This window comes from Nuphar pumila, chromosome 6 (assembly GCF_984573655.1).
Source record: "Nuphar pumila chromosome 6, dmNupPumi1.hap1.1, whole genome shotgun sequence".
NCBI lineage: Eukaryota > Viridiplantae > Streptophyta > Magnoliopsida > Nymphaeales > Nymphaeaceae > Nuphar > Nuphar pumila.
Window position 1 is genome coordinate 99,853,159 of NC_143254.1, and position 16,417 is coordinate 99,869,575.

At 38.4% G+C, this 16,417-nt stretch overlaps 1 pseudogene; it reads right to left on the bottom strand.

Annotated features, from left to right (window-relative positions):
• Window positions 1–2,847: 2,847 nt before the first annotated feature.
• LOC149835395 (hexokinase-1-like) overlaps window positions 2,848–16,417 on the bottom strand; it is a 30,671-nt pseudogene continuing 17,101 nt past the window's right edge.

The following is a 16,417-nucleotide window of genomic DNA, read 5'->3' on the forward strand; positions in this document are numbered from 1 at the left end:
TCACAATAATTTTAAAATACATTTATGTATGATTTGGACCCTTACTTCGATATCCTTTTTTGACGCAAAATTTGCAAATAAATTGTTATTAAAGGAGAAGTTTAGGAGTAACAATGTCTTGAACCAACGTGCATTACTATATGAAAAAAGAGGGAGATGTTGTATCAATATGTTCAAGAATGTATTTGGTACACATCAAGGCTGAAGCAGGCCACCAAAGAGAGATTGGTGACACTCAAGTTAAAGCATAAGATGGATCGGACAATTTCTCAATCATTGCAGGTATAGAGGTGAAAATGGATTCACATCCAATGAAAGCATGCCTAAATCCAGATGGAAGATCCACCCTAACCTGATCCGTTTTACAGCCTTAAGACATACTTCAGCTGTAATGCAAATTGCACCAAAGCAAGCAAGAAACAAATGTTTTTCCTTTTAAAAATTATCTTCTATTACAAACCTGCATATGATGTGTAGATGCATAGTGAAAACATAGGTTTCACTTACGTTTCTCTTTCTACGTTACTTCCTACTGGCTTGAATTATCACCTACTTCTTATGCTTCCTAATTGCCTTGTGTCACCTGTTAAGAAATTTTTTAACCCTCGCTTGCTTCACGCTTTATGCATTATGACATTTTTTAAACACTCGCTTCATGCTTTATGCATTGCATCTGGCACCCGGTTCTGCCCCTAGTAGCCATGAGCCATGAGATACATGACCAAGGATCCCATCATTTGACATAAGATGAGTTCCATCCAACATTCAACCATTGCTGTCCAACCAATGGCTAGGATTGGTCTACATTCTCAGATGTGAACTGATCTTCGCTGTTCGGTACGGGCCGGCAGTCAGAGGTCACTGAGGTGGGGTTGGGGAATCCCCAGTATCAAAATCAAAAACTGCTATAGAGTTGAAAAGAAGGATTTTAAGGAATTACCATGGGAACTGTGGACTTCAATACCTCAAATCACTACCTTTTGGTAATTAGTAATTATCAACAGTCGTGCCAATGCCACCTCCAAGAGCATGCTGACAGTCCCTTCTGTAGTAATCCATACTTTTGCTTGGTATATCCCGAATAGCATGGAGATGGAATTGACAATGCCAGATTTTGAAGGCTATGTTATTAAAATAGGTTCACTAAGTGGTTTTTTTTTTTAAAAAGGCATAATTGGATCAAATCAATCGGATCGTTTTTTTAGTCGGGCCTTTTCAACGGTTATTTCTTATTTATTTTTATTTTTATAAATATATTTTTAACATGTAAATGAATTGCTTCAAGGTAGAATCGGCCACATTCTGCTGATTATTGGATTCTGTCAAAAATCAGCCAAAGCCATCAGGGTTTGCCAACTGCTAATGAAGAAGGCCGCATGCTACAGGCACAGCATATCTGGGCTGCCATATTGTCTTGCAGATCATGGTGAAAGTGAAACCAAGTCAAGATAGCCAGTTGGCACCGTACCAGAAGAGAGGTTCCTCTCTCTCTCTCTCTCTCTCTCTCTCTCTCTCTCTCTCTCTATATATATATATATATATATATATATATATATATATATATATATATATATATTCTGTTGCCATCTTTGCCCTATGAAAGCCTGAAAACAGTAGACAGTAACCTATATATAGGGGTGGCAATCGGGTCGGGTTGGCGGGTTGGCGTGTCAGCATACCTCAACCCGAACCCGACCCGTTTATTAAACGGGTCGGCTGTGGCAATCACGAACCCGACCCGTTTAATAAACGGGTAACCCGACACGACCCGCCAACCCATTTAATAAATGGGTTGGGTTGGGTAAACGGGTTTTCAGGTTCGCGGGTCGGGTTGGCAGGTTGACGGATCGGGTTGGCGGGTTGACCCACCCGCCTAACCCGTTTATTAAACGGGTCAGCCGGGTTGGCGGGTTGGCATACCCCCAACCCGAACCCGACCTGTTTAATAAACGGGTTACGGAGGTCGACCCGTTTATTAAACGGGTTGGCTTAAGCCCAACCCGAACCCGCCTAAGAGGCGGGTTGGCGGGTCGTGTCAGAAATTGCCACCCCTACCTATATACAGGGAAGGGAGGACCATCCAACCAAAGGACAGTCCAAAATCTACAACCAAAGGTGATCAGACGGCTCTTGTTCTCCAATGCTTGATCAGACCTCACATATTTGTTCTTTATAATTTATTTAGTAAAAAATATGCTTTACACCATATATATATATATATATATATATATATATATATATATATATATATACATGTTTTTCGAAATATGAAAAATCAAGGGTTCACAATGCATTTAAAACTTTACAACACAAAGTACCGTGGGCCGTTGATTTTTAACGCTTTCAAAAACACATCTAAACATAAAAAATTCATAATCCAAAACATGTGGCTCACTAAATGAATGATAAAAATCCAATAGGTAAAGTTTGATCGATGATTTTAGAGAAAGAATGCTGTCAATTATAATCGGTTGTAGTTTTTTAACCTTCCTTTGGTTGGAGTCCAATCAATGAAAAACTTGTTAGAGAAAGAACGCTGTTGATTATCATCGATTGTAGATTTTGGTTGAACGGTCCCCCTTCTCTCTCTCTTTATATATATATATATATATTATACCAATCTCCATTGTTTTATTTGGGTTGCCATCCATTAGTCCATATGGCACAGCCCAACTGGATATAAAATATTCGTACACAGGAAAAACAAAGAAAACAGTCTGTCTGAAAGTGGCAAGACTGGTGCGGATGGAACCTGCTTCTCTGTCTTGTCCTTTATGAACTAAAATTCCTTAATCGTTTTTTAAACAAGCAAATATGAGAATGCTTTTACCAACTTATTAGGTATCATTAAGATGAATGAGCAGCAGCAACAAGCGTTGCTCCTATCCCAGATCCATCATTCGAGTGCTCGATGATCACATTGTAGGAAAACTTGCTCCCTATCATCTCCTTGACACTGCTCTCCAAGTAGCTTCTAAACAGTAGGTAGTGCTCATAGAGTCCACCATCCACAGCTACTACTGTCCTCTCCTTGCTTTGATCTCTTCCAAGCTTTTTCAAAATGCCCACGATCCCAGCTGCAGCTAACCGTGCGCCACGCTAGTGCTACAATGTCGCAGACCTTGACGATGGTTTTGCGCATTTGGCCGAGTTGAATTAGTAACCTGGATTGTGATTTATTCGCAATTATGCACAGAAAGGTTGTATGATATACATGAAATTATCAGACCGCCCTAATCAGTAATCAGGTTCAAAATAGATTGTACACACTTGCACCAAGTTTGTAGACCCACCCAAAGAAAACAAAACCCCTCCAGCAATTTTGAGAATAGACAATTCAGCACATGTGGTCTATGTTGAAAACGGCAATACAAAGCATTTATGTCACATGGATACTTCATTTTGGCTCCCATTCCATATCCCCTTATATACTAGTCATATTGAAAACTTCATAAAAATGGCCGTACGTATCCCCGTGTCTGCACCTGTATCCTAGCTTCATACCTTAAACGCTAATACAGTCCTCGTCGAACTATATTTCCACAGTAAAGGAGGGTGAAAGACAGAAAACAATGAAACGGAAGGAGGGGTTTCCTGCAGAAAGCTCACTGTTTGTGGCTCACCTTGTGGTGTGGACCCTGTAGAAAACGGCCCCTTTCCAGCGGGAAAAGGGCTGTTTTCCCTGTGACAAACGGACCCTTTTAAGTGCTTAGTAGGTTAGGTGAATTCCACCGCAATGAGTAGAGGAGTTGTTTTCAGACACCATAAGTCAAAACACATATTTAACCATAAAAGAATAAAAGAAAATGATTTTAGTTTCCTCATGAAACAAAGAATAAAAAAGTTCTTCTGGCAAGAGTCTTACCCCCAAGTAAATCCTTCAGTTTTCTCAGAAACCACCATGAGATCTGGTGGCGTATCATGATGCATTGCAGCAAACGTGAGGAGTCCTGCAGGTATTGAGGTAGAAATCTCAAATGGATCGGGTCTGAATCAATGTTGTCAGCATCGGTGCATATCGACAGAAAATCGATACGCATCATCCTGAATCGGCTATTTTTTAATAAATGTAAAAAAAAAAGAACTAAGCATTAAATTTTTTATATTTTTAAATATTATTTTAATGGTTTTAACACGTGTTCTGTTCTGATTGACATGTAATGTTTTTTATTATTTTTTGGCCCATAAAGAACGATTCACTTGAGTATCGCCCCCAATACAGCTGAATCGTTGGCCAAACTATTCAGGGCCATACTGACAACATTGGTCTGAATGATACTTATTCTCAAGGTACAACAGACAAGGTAGAATAAAATGAGTGCAAAGATGCATAACTGGATATTACAAACCCCAGTCTGCCCTTAATTCTTCTGTTTCCTTTTAATTGGTTTTCCTAGAAACTAACCTATTCTAGAACCATTCTCTTTAAGCCAATGCTTTTGATGCCTAACTTGTGTACATGTATAGTCAAAAGAGCTAGGAACCAGGTCTATACTTAGCTAGGAAAAGGGACAAAAATGAGTTAGGAAACTTGGTAACCCTTGCCTAGCCGCAAGGTCTATGCTTAGCCTGCCTAGGCACCCGGTTAGCCACCTAGTCCCGTTTTGATTACCAAGTGGTGTACTCATGTCAATTTGACAAGATATTTGAACAAAACATGTAACGCTCAACAAGCAACTATTTATGTCTCATAATGAATAAACATTATTTGGATAATTATTTTTATAATTGCTGGTAACTATCAAACTATGAACATCTGATATACCTAATTCTTGCCCACCGGTGATATTTGGTATGGAATATTATCTTATACTGTAGCATTATAATGGTGGTATATTGGGTTAATGTTACCCAAGGGTTATGTCATACAAATACTCCATTTTGACTGCCGTTCTGTATCCCCTTGTATACTAGCAATTACATTGAAAACTTCATAAATTTGATTGTATCCCCGTATCTTCATCCGTATCCATGTTCGACATAGCCCAAGGTTAAGCAAGATGTGATTTCTTTTAATGAAATAATTCTAATACACATTTAATATTGGTTAGACACATTCTTTCATGGTCCACAAGATCAGTTCTCTAAGGATCTGCTAATGCATGCATGTTTCACATCTTCCCAAAGACCAAACATTAGTTACACCAGCTGCCTATAGGCCCAACACCTTGAGTGATCTATAATGATGCCTCCCAGAAAATAAGCCATGTTATTTTCTACTATGGCTCATCTAAATCTGTCCTTCCAACGAAGGTGGCTGACTAGGGCTTCTGGATCAAAGCACATCAGCCCACCCCACTGGTTGGTCGAATCAGGTGGGCCCCCACCCTGGGGCTAAGAAATAGGTGGCTGAGTTCTCTTTCTACAACCTTTGTGGCCGGTTTAAAGATCCATTCCCCAGATACTCTGTTATTACCTTACCTACTCTTGAGCCTAGGCCACAGCTCTCTTCTCCCTATATCTGTTAATAGCGACCGATGCCAACAACTATGAAATTCTCAACGTTAGCTTCACTATGAGGTGGTAGGTTGTAGCCAATGGTTTACTGTCGATACCACTACTCAGCTCATGAGTCCCGCACTTGACGAATTGCAACCATTTCTCTTAACACCATTAGGCAATGGTTTAGCTAAAGGTTGTTAGTAGCTATTGGCAATTAAAACCATGAAATGGGTTGAACTTGATAGCTGGACTGGTTAGAGTAATCACCTTCATCTTGAATATCAGAATGAAAATTTTTGGACCATGAAAATTTTCATTGTTATCATCTCAACAAAGCAGTGGTTGTCATGATTATTTTATAACAGTCCATGAACACAAGGCGATGGTACTGCTCACTTCCTGCTGCAACTAGTATTTCATCAGCTGTATCTTGATCATCACCCGCTGTATGTCGTTATTTAGAAAGAATAATTATTTTATCACCAATACTACAATCAACCGACATAGAAATCTTCTGCATCTCTTTGTCTCAGGGAAAAATAGAATAAAAATATTTAAAAATTTGGCTGAAAGTTAATACTTTCCCAACACCAAATAAAGAGCTCTAATCTAAGGTGTGGGGGTATCTCACAAGCGGATATAATATAAAAAGTTATACTTGACTTTTCCAATATGAGTCATCATATGGAAGCAATAATTTGATAACTGATATGGTGCAAGATGACATGATTTTTACAACATTCGAAGGAACAGCCACTAGCATGAATTGTAGCAGATATAGGAAAATTGAAATTATAGGTTCAAAGACACATTTAGTTAACTAGCATTCACCAATTTGATGCCAGTAGTCTTTATGACAATGGAAGTCTCCTGATGTTTATTACTATGGGTTTTCTGGATGAAGACTAGACTACAACCTTGACACTTGTTGGCATTGAGCTTTCATTTCAATTGCCATACTTGGTCACTTCAAGTAGAAGAAGAAACAAAAGATGGTTCATGAATAAAAGCTTTGTTGACAAAGATAAAGTTACAGAGCTTTTGCCCAATTCCAACGTCACTTGCTTCGAAGATCAAAATTTTGAAGGCTGAGAACGATCGACAATATGGAGCAACCATTAAGAAGATAAATAGCCAAATGGAGAATTTATGATTTATTTGTGTTGATTCAAGTTTCTCATTTTGGTAGCACATTTGTAAAGTTACACAATAATGCCATTTTCTATTCCATGGCATGTCACTTTGCACATAACAGTCACAGTATATACATGGTGTCCCTTTAAATGCTAGGACCTAATTTCTATCATTCACCAATATCAAAATTATTCTGGTTCCAGAACACAGATATTAATCTGAAAAGACCTTACCCTCTATTTTTCATAGTAAATTTTGGCAGAAGCAGGTAGGCAAAAAATAATGGATAACTTCTCCAGTAATAAAGAAAAAAATGCATGTAATACCTTAGTGTGAATGAGACTCTTAGTTTAGGCGGAACTACTTCCCCCAACAAAGCAGCATCTTCAGCCAGTTTTAGCAACACTCTTTGGACTATGTCTCCAAGGTACATACCTGATATGAGCTTCTCAAAGATCGGAATACAATGAAATGTTTCACTAGTTAAGATGCAGACATCATTTAAACTTAACCACTATACAAAACGGAAGTTATTGCAATGCCTGTTCGCCGGGATTCAGACTCTCAGCATCTAAGTCAGCATCAAAGTCTGTGATGGGAATCTGAGAGGAACGGAAGCTTCCCCATTCCATGTTAATAACCTGCAGAACAATAATTCAATAGATATTTCCCCCAAAGGGTTCGAATCTTCTAACTATTGCAATTGAAACTTCAATAACCAAACAAGTCATTCGAAAGCAGGACATAGCTAACCATCTCTCCTGACTCAGGTGGAGGACCATGCCATTTTGGAATTGAACGTGCGAGCTCTACATATGCAGCATTTATCATTACTGAAGTATCTTCCTCCAGCCAATGTCCCCACAGTATCATTTACCTGCTGCTTTAGGTGTCAGATGAGTTCTTTGAAAAAAACATTAGCACAAGTACAAAACTAACATGGATTTTACAGTCTGCTAATATCTAGAGAACAACATAAAAAACCAGTTGAATCATGCAATACTGCAATACTAAGTATTTACCAATGCACATACACACATATGAAGACCATGTCTATTCATGGCATCATTGAACACTACAAGAAAAATGTCAATTAGTGATGAAAGTTTGCGACGAAAATAATCCATCGCAAATTTGCGACGGATTAGCTAGAGAAAATGAGCCATCCCTAAAATCAAAATTAGTTGCGAAATTAGCGACGAAAAAATTCTGTCTTAAAATCCATCGCTAATTAGCGACAAAATTTTTTTGTCTCAAACTCCATCGCAACTTCGTGACGGATGAGCGATAGAATTTTTCTGTCGCTACTTTGTCGCTAATTGGCGATGGATTTTGAGACGGAATTTTTTCGTCGCTAATTTCTCTCATAAAACCTTAATGTGGGCCCCTTTCTTTCTCTTTCTGTTTCATCCCTCACCCATCACCCACCGCCCAATTTTTTCCATCACCTCCTCCTTCTTCCCTCACTCCTTTCTCGTCGCCGTGTGCCACCATTGTGTGCCATCGCCACCCGCCGCCAGATTTCTCTCCATCACCTCCTCCTTCTTCCCTCACTCCATCTCTCTCACCGCCGTGTGCCACCGCCGACCACCATCGTGTGCCGACCTCCTCTTCTTTCTCCCCCTCCTCGAGTCCTCTCCACACCTCCTTCCTTTCCCATCCGCAGGCCGCCTGAGCGACACCATCACCGACCTCCTCTTCTTCCTCCCCCTCCCCGATCGAGTCCCCTCCTCATCTCCTTCCTTCCCCATCCGCAGACTGGCGGAGCGGCGCCATCAACGACCTCCTCTTCTTCCTCCCCCTACCCGAGTTCCGCCCAATCCATCGCAGGCCGACCATCGTCGCCACCATCGCCAACCTCCCATCCCCTCTTTTACTCCCCTCCTTTCTTTTCTCCACCCAGCACCACCGTTGTTGTTGGGATGCACTTCGTCTCCTTGACGAGTGTCGACCTGGATGCCCTTCATTGTCACGGTTCTTATCGGTCGGTACCAGATTTTTCATTGGCCCTTCTTTGTGTTTTTTTTCTTCTTCATTTTCTTTTCTACCCTTGTTTGTGGGGGAATAGCGGTGAGCGATCATGTATCAGTCAAGCTCCATCCATCTTGTCGGGCCTCTGGCTTGTATCCGCCAATCGTGAAGGTCTGTTCGAGTGATGATAAGTTGGTCGTTGTGTGTGTGTGTGCAACTATAGTGTTCTCTCCTTGTGAGAAGGATGAGTAGATCATTTGGTATTATATTGTTTTGTATATTTGTGCTTTGCAGGTACATAGCTCTAATTGCGCGATACTTAGTGCTAAGCATCACATGCGGCTAAAAATGCAATGCAAAAAAAAAGTAAGAAAAAAATGCAAAAGCAAAAGCAATGCAAATCGGGTAAATACCCATGGTGAGTAAGTGATGCAAACACATCATATGTTATTTAGTTTCTTGGATGCAATACTTTCTTATTCACATACCCACTTAGTTGTGGATATCTAGGACTGCTTTGTTGAAGTTTGGAGTTCATGCTGAGCATGATTTAAATGTATGAAAATAGAAGTGCTCTTATTTGTGTAGTTTGGAGTCAATGCTAGTCATGGTAGTAGTTAGCAGGATATTGGAATGTGTTTGCTGCAGGTACATGTTTGACATTATTATGATATGAATGATTGAATGTACCATAATGTTTGACGTGACTATATCCATGTTTGCATGAAATTATTTTTGAATCAATTATGCCCTCCATGTGAAATTGTATTATGAAAACATGCTTAAATTGAATGTATCGTGTTTATGAATGTGATATCATCTTTCTAAATGTCTTTGTGATATATATATATATATATATATATATATATATATATATATATATATATATATATATATATATATATCAAATCATTATATCCACCAATAATGCATGATAAATTTGATATTTTTTCATCGATGCATTATTATGACTCTTTTAACTAGTGAAGATAATATCCGTAAGATTATAGGATAAAATGACTGTGAATCATGAATGGATGTACAGTAGGATAGTTGATAATGAGGTGTCGCTTGAATATATGAATGATATTGATAGTTTTATTGAATTTGCAATGGCAAGTGTCAGTATAGTGGATCCCATCGGTCGGATCAGGTGCCCCTACATGATGTGTAAAAAAAAATCGATTTATAGAACTTCACGGCGTTAGACATCACCTATACAAGAAGGGTTTTGTGAGTAGTTATCAGAATTGGACGCTTCATGGTGAAGAATTTTAGAATATTTTTTACGTAGGTGAGGATGTGGTGCACGATAATTTATATGTGGATTTGATATTTGATGCCACAGGACCAAAACTGGGTTCTGCTATGGGTCATAGTGATGTACTAACTAGGGTAGAGGAAGAAGCAGTAAACGATACAGCTAGTAGTTTTTATGACTTAGAGATGTTGATCAACCACTGTGAAATGGTTGTGAGAGTCAAACTATCTTGTTTGCAGTTCTTTAACTACTAAATTTGAAGTCAGAGTATAATTTGAGTCAATCATGTTTTGACCGTCTATGTTCTATTATGAAGACTATGTTGCCCAAAGATGATAAATTGCTACAAAATTTCTATCGTGCGAAGGTTATGGTCAACGCTCTAGGTATGAGATATCAAAAGATAGATGCTTGTCTAAATCACTGCATGTTGTATTTTAAAGATAAAAAAAAATAGCAGATCAAGTCCCTCATATGGGCATCCTTGGTTCAAGCCAAAGACAAGAGGCAATGATAGTACGAGGTCAAAAAAAGTGTCATACAAGTAGCTCAGCTACTTCCCTCTCACCCCTAGATTGCAACGATTGTATATGTCTTCTAGGACAACTAAACACATGAGATGACATGCAAATAAAGTTTGACATGATGAAGACAAGATCACACATCATGTTGACGCAGAAGCTTGGAAGCACTTTGATCGTACTCATCAGACCTTTGCAATGAAAGTGAGAAATGTTAGACTAGGTTTATGTACAGATGAATTTAATCCATTTGAGGGTAAATCAACCCCATACTCGTGTTGTCCAGTATTTATCACCTCATACAACATTCCTTCAAGCTTGTGTATGAAGCATCAAATTCTTTTCTTGTCTCTATTGATCTCTGGTCTGACTTCTCCGGGCCAAAATCTTGATATATACTTAAGGTCATTGATTGATGAACTAAAAATACTGTGGGATGACGGTGTTCTCACGTACGATGCCCACAAAAAATAAAACTTTAATATGAAGGTTGTTGTTCTATGGACAATTTGTGACTTTCTTGCATATGATATGTTATCTGGTTGGAGCACACATGGGAGGTTGACATATCCGTATTGCATAGAGGATACAAAATCTTTTAGATTAACGCATGGAAAAAAGTCGTGATGGTTTGATTGTCACCGTCAATTTCTACCTAGCGACCATCCGTTCCAACGACAAAGGCGTGCATTCCGAGCAAGTACAACTGAAATAGAAGGTCCACTTACACGGTTGTCTGGCACAGAGATTTTAAGATGGTTGTGATACTTTCTATATAGACTGACAAATGCCCATAGTCTGACGCCCTTCCTTAGATTTAAAAAGAATCATAATTGGATAAAGAAATCTATATGTTGGAAACTACCATATTGGTAGACCTTATTGATACGACATAATTTGTATGTGATGCATGTAGAGAAAAATGTGTTTAATAATATGTTCAATACGGTAATGAATGTCAAAGGAAAAATAAAGGATAATCGAAAGAACCGTATGAATTTAAAAGTAATATGTAAAAGACCATAATTGGAACTCCAAGAGTACAATGGCAAAGTACTGAAACCAAAGGCAAGGTACGTGCTTGAAGCAAATCAAGTAAAGCAGGTATGTCAGTGGTTGAAACAATTGAGATTTCTAGATGGATATGTCTATAACATTGCTTAGGTTGTGAAGATAGCTGAGAAACAATTATATGAGTTGAAGAGCCATGATTGTCATGTCATTATGTAACGGTTGATTCTCCTAGCGTTTCATGATATGTTAGACAAACCTATGTGGGGGGTATTATCCGAGTTGAGTAGATTTTTTAAAACATTTTATGCATCGAAAGTTGTAGTAACTGAGGTAAAGAATCTTGAGAATTTTGTCGTCACAACTATTTATCAGCTAGAAAAGATATTTCCACCAACATTTTTTGATGTTATGAAACATGTGATCATACATTTGCCATATGAACTTAGGGTTGGTGGTCCTGTGCAATATCGGTAGATGTACCCATTTAAAAGGTATATTTTTATTTATACTTTTCTCTCTAATGCTATTATAAATTTATTATATTATGAGATATATATTATTGACAAATGCATGTTTGACCTAAAAAAAAGTTTCAGAATAAAGCAAGAGTGGAGGGTTCAATTTGTGAGGCGTACACTTTAGAAGTGATTTCAAATTTCTCATATGTATACTTTGAACCTCACATTCCAACACGTTACACTTGCCCACCTCATAATGATAATGGAGAATAATTTACTGTGGCTGCAATCTATCGATATTTAAACTACTTGGGCATGCCTTTGGCAGTTGTCGGCCAAGACTCTTGAAAGATCGAGAGCAAGACACAACATAAATCTATATCCTTTTTAATCGCTCAGTGATCGACCCCTACATTGAGTAAGTATACTTAATATATAACACTAAGTTCTATATGTGCATACATGGTTCAGTAATATCAATACTTGTTAAGTGCAAGCGATTTGATCTAGAGTTGCGAAGAAAACATCCATATCTCACTAATTCAGAAGTACAGAAAGAACGTGAAAATAAGTTTGGAGCATGGTTCAAAGAGTTGGTAAGGATGATGACATGCATTCTTTTCATGTAAACAATAATATGTTAATTGATCATGATTACAATTATTATTCATGCTAGTAGGTCCACCATGGTGATGTTAATGATCAATGAATATGTGATTTACAAAATGTTTCGACCAAAGTTGTGCAATGTTACAACGAGTATATCGTAAATAGTTATCGATTCTATACAAAAGACTACGGTGTAAACAAGTCAACGATGAATAGTGGCATGCGTGTTAAGGGTAACAGTTATGGTGAAAATGAACTTGACTACTACGGTGTTATTAAAGAAATAATGGAGTTGACTTACTTAGACATAAATAACATGATAACTTTATTCAAGTGTCATTGGTTTGATCCCACAACAACAAGAGTTGACAAAGCCTCATACATTGTAGAGGTGAATCATAAATCAAGGTTTGGAACATATGAACCATTCATATTAGCCTCGCAAGCTCAACAAGTTTATTATACTTCATATCCAAATACAAGAAAGTTAGATAGAAATGAATGGTTGGCGGTTTGCAAGGTAAAGTCTAAACTATACCCCGAGTGTGATCAGTTACAGGAAGACAATATTGCTGAAGAGGGTGATTACTATCAATCAGATGATATGTATGACTTCTCTTATGGTCACGATGTCACACATGGTTTGCATGTCACATCTCCATTATTCGATGACACACGTATGGAAGAATATGATCCAAATGATATACCAAGTGGATAGGCTTCCAATGAAGAAATAGGCGAAGAGCACTACAAGAAAAATGTCATTTAGCGACAAAAATTTATGACAGAAATAATCCATCGCAACGTTGTGATAGATTAACAAGAGAAAACAATTCGTCCCTAAAATTGGAATGAGTTGCAAAATTTACGACAAAAAAATTCTATCACCAATGATGTCACTAATTTGTGATGGATTAACGACGAGCAAATTCTGTCTCACAGTCCATCGTAACTTTGCGATGGATGAGCGACATAATTTTTTCGTCACTACTCTGTCGCAAATTTACGATGGTGTTAACGACAAAATTTTTCTGTCGCTAATCCATCGCTAAATTTCCCATAAAACTGTGAGCCCCTTTCTTTTCTCTTTTTGTTTTATTCTATTGCCCTTCGCCTGTCGTCTGTCACCCATCGCTCGTTGGCCATTGCCCTCTCCTTCACCTCCTCCTTCTTCGCTCACTCCATCTCTCACCGTCGTGTGCCATCGCTGATGAGCCCCGAGCACCGACGCCGTCGTGTGCTGTGTGCCACCGCCGACAACCCTTGAGCATCGATGCCGCTAGTTGTTGTGTGCTGACGACCCTCAAACAACCTGATTCGTTGATAGCACTTCGTGGTGCAACAGAGTTCGAACACGACTGGGCTCTCACCCTCTTTGGTGCCCCCTTCCAAGAGACTTGGGTCTAGTTTGTCGGTGAAGATGCTTCTACAAACTATAATTTGGTAGGCGAAGCCTACCAATTCTCAAGTTGAACTATTCCTGATTCGCTCGTTGTTACTAGAGGAATCCTTGTAAGTTTCTTTTCCTCCGCTTATTGATATGCTTAAACTCAGTGGGTGGTCTCACCTAACCTGGGGTCGCTAAGCTGCGACGAGTAATCCCCTTTAGAGTTCCAGCAAACTTTTGATGCTTCATGCGAGTTGCAGCAATCCACCGCACACAGAGTGCACGGCTATGGTAATCCTCTGCTTGCATCGTGTCATGAGCCAACATTTCAATCGATGGCACACTGATAAAAATGGCACCGCAGACCAATCCTCTGTTTGTATATTTGTGCTTTGCAAGTGCGTAGCTGAGTTAATTGCACGATGCTTAGTGCTAAGCATCACATGCAGCTAAAAATGTCATGCAAAAAGAAATAAGAAAAATAAAAAAGAAAAAGCATGCAAATCGAGTAAATACCTAGAGTGAGTAAGTGATGCAGGCACATCACAGGTTAATTAATTTCTTGGATGCAACACTTTTCTGTTCACACACTCACTTAGTTGTGGATATCTAGGACTGCTTTGACGGAGTTCGGAGATCATGCTGAGCATGATTTGAATGTATGAAAATAGAAGTACTCTTAATTTTAGAGTTCAGATTCTATGCTAGTCATGTTAGTAATTAGCAACATATTATAGTGTATTTGCTGCATGTACATATTTGATATTGTTTTGATATGAATGATTTGAATGTATTGCAATGTTTGATGTGACTATATCTATACTTGCATGAAGTTATTTTCAATTTGATCATGCCTTCTATGTGAAATTGTATCATGAAAACATGCTTCAAATGAATGTATCGTGTTGATGAATGTGATTTCATCATTCTAAATATCCTTGTGATGAGTGTAAATATGATGTGATGATGGTCATGCACATAAAAATATTAAGTTAACAATGTTTGCATCATAATTCTTGTGATTGAATGACATTATATATATATATATATGATTGTGTGTGATATATATATCAAATCATTACATCCACCATCAATGCATACTAAATTATATATTTTCTTCATCATAGCATTCTTATGATTCTCTTTTAATTGGTTAGGCTAATATCCGTAACATCATAGGATAAAATGACTGCAAATCGTGAATGGATGTATCGTAGGATAGTTGACAAAGAGGTGTTGCTTGAATATATGGATGGTGTTGACAGTTTTATTGAATTTACAACGGTAAGTGTCAGTATAATGGATCTCACTGGTCGGATCAGGTGCCCCTGCATGATGTGTAAGAATAATCGATTTGTAGAACCTCATGGCGTTAGACATCACCTATACAGGAAGGGTTTTGTGAGTGGTTATCAGAATTGGACGCTTCATAGTGAAGAATTTTGGAACAATTTTGATGCACGGGTGGATGTGGTGCACAATAATACATATATGGATTTGATATTTGATGCCGCAGGACCAAAACTGGGTTCTGCTATGGGTTCTAATGATGTATCAACTTGGGTAGAGGAAGAAGAAGCAAACGATGCAGCTAGTAGATTTTATGACTTACTTAGAGATGCAGACGAGCCACTTTGAAATGGTTGTGAGAGTCACACTATCTTGTTTGCAGTTCTTCATCTACTGAATTTGAAGTTCGAGTATAATTTAAGTCAATCATTTTTTGACCATCTGTGCTCTATTTTGAAGAGTATGTTGCCCAAAAATGATAAATTGCTACAAAATTTTTATCGTGTGAAGGTTATAGTCAACGCTCTAGGTATGAGGTATCAAAAGATAAATGCTTGTCCAAATCACTACATGTATTTCAAAGATCAAGAAAATAGCAGATCATGTCTGTCATATGGGCATCCTCGGTTCAAGCCAAAGACAAGAGGCAATGGTAGCACGAGGTCAAAAGAAGTTTCATACAAGTTGCTCCACTACTTCCCTCTCACCCCTAGATTGCAACGAATGTATATGTCTTCTAAGACAGTTAAACACATGAAATGACATGCAAATAAAGTTCGACATGATGAAGACAAGATCACACATCCTGTTGATGTGGAAGCTTGAAAGCACATTGATCGTACTCATCAGACCTTCGCAATGAAAGTGAGAAATGTTAGGCTCGATTTATGTACAGATGAATTTAATCTATTTGGGGGTAGATCAACTTTATACTCGTGTTGGCCAGTATTTGTCACCCCATACAACATTCCTTCAACCTTGTGTATGAAGCATCAAAATCTTGTCTTGTCTCTATTGATCCCTGGTCCGACCTCTTCCAGCCAAAATCTTGATGTATATTTAAGGTCATTTGATTGATGAACTGAAAATACTGTGGGATGATAGTGTTCTCACGTGCGATGCCCACAAAAAATAAAACTTTAATATGAAGGTTATTGTTTTATAGACAATTTGTGACTTCTCTGCATATGGTATGTTATCTGGTTGGAGCACACATGAGAGGTTGACATGTCCGTACTACATGAAGGATACAAAATCTTTTAGATTTACGCATGGAAGGAAGTCGTGCTGGTTTGATTGTCACCGTCGATTTCTACCCAGCGACCATCCA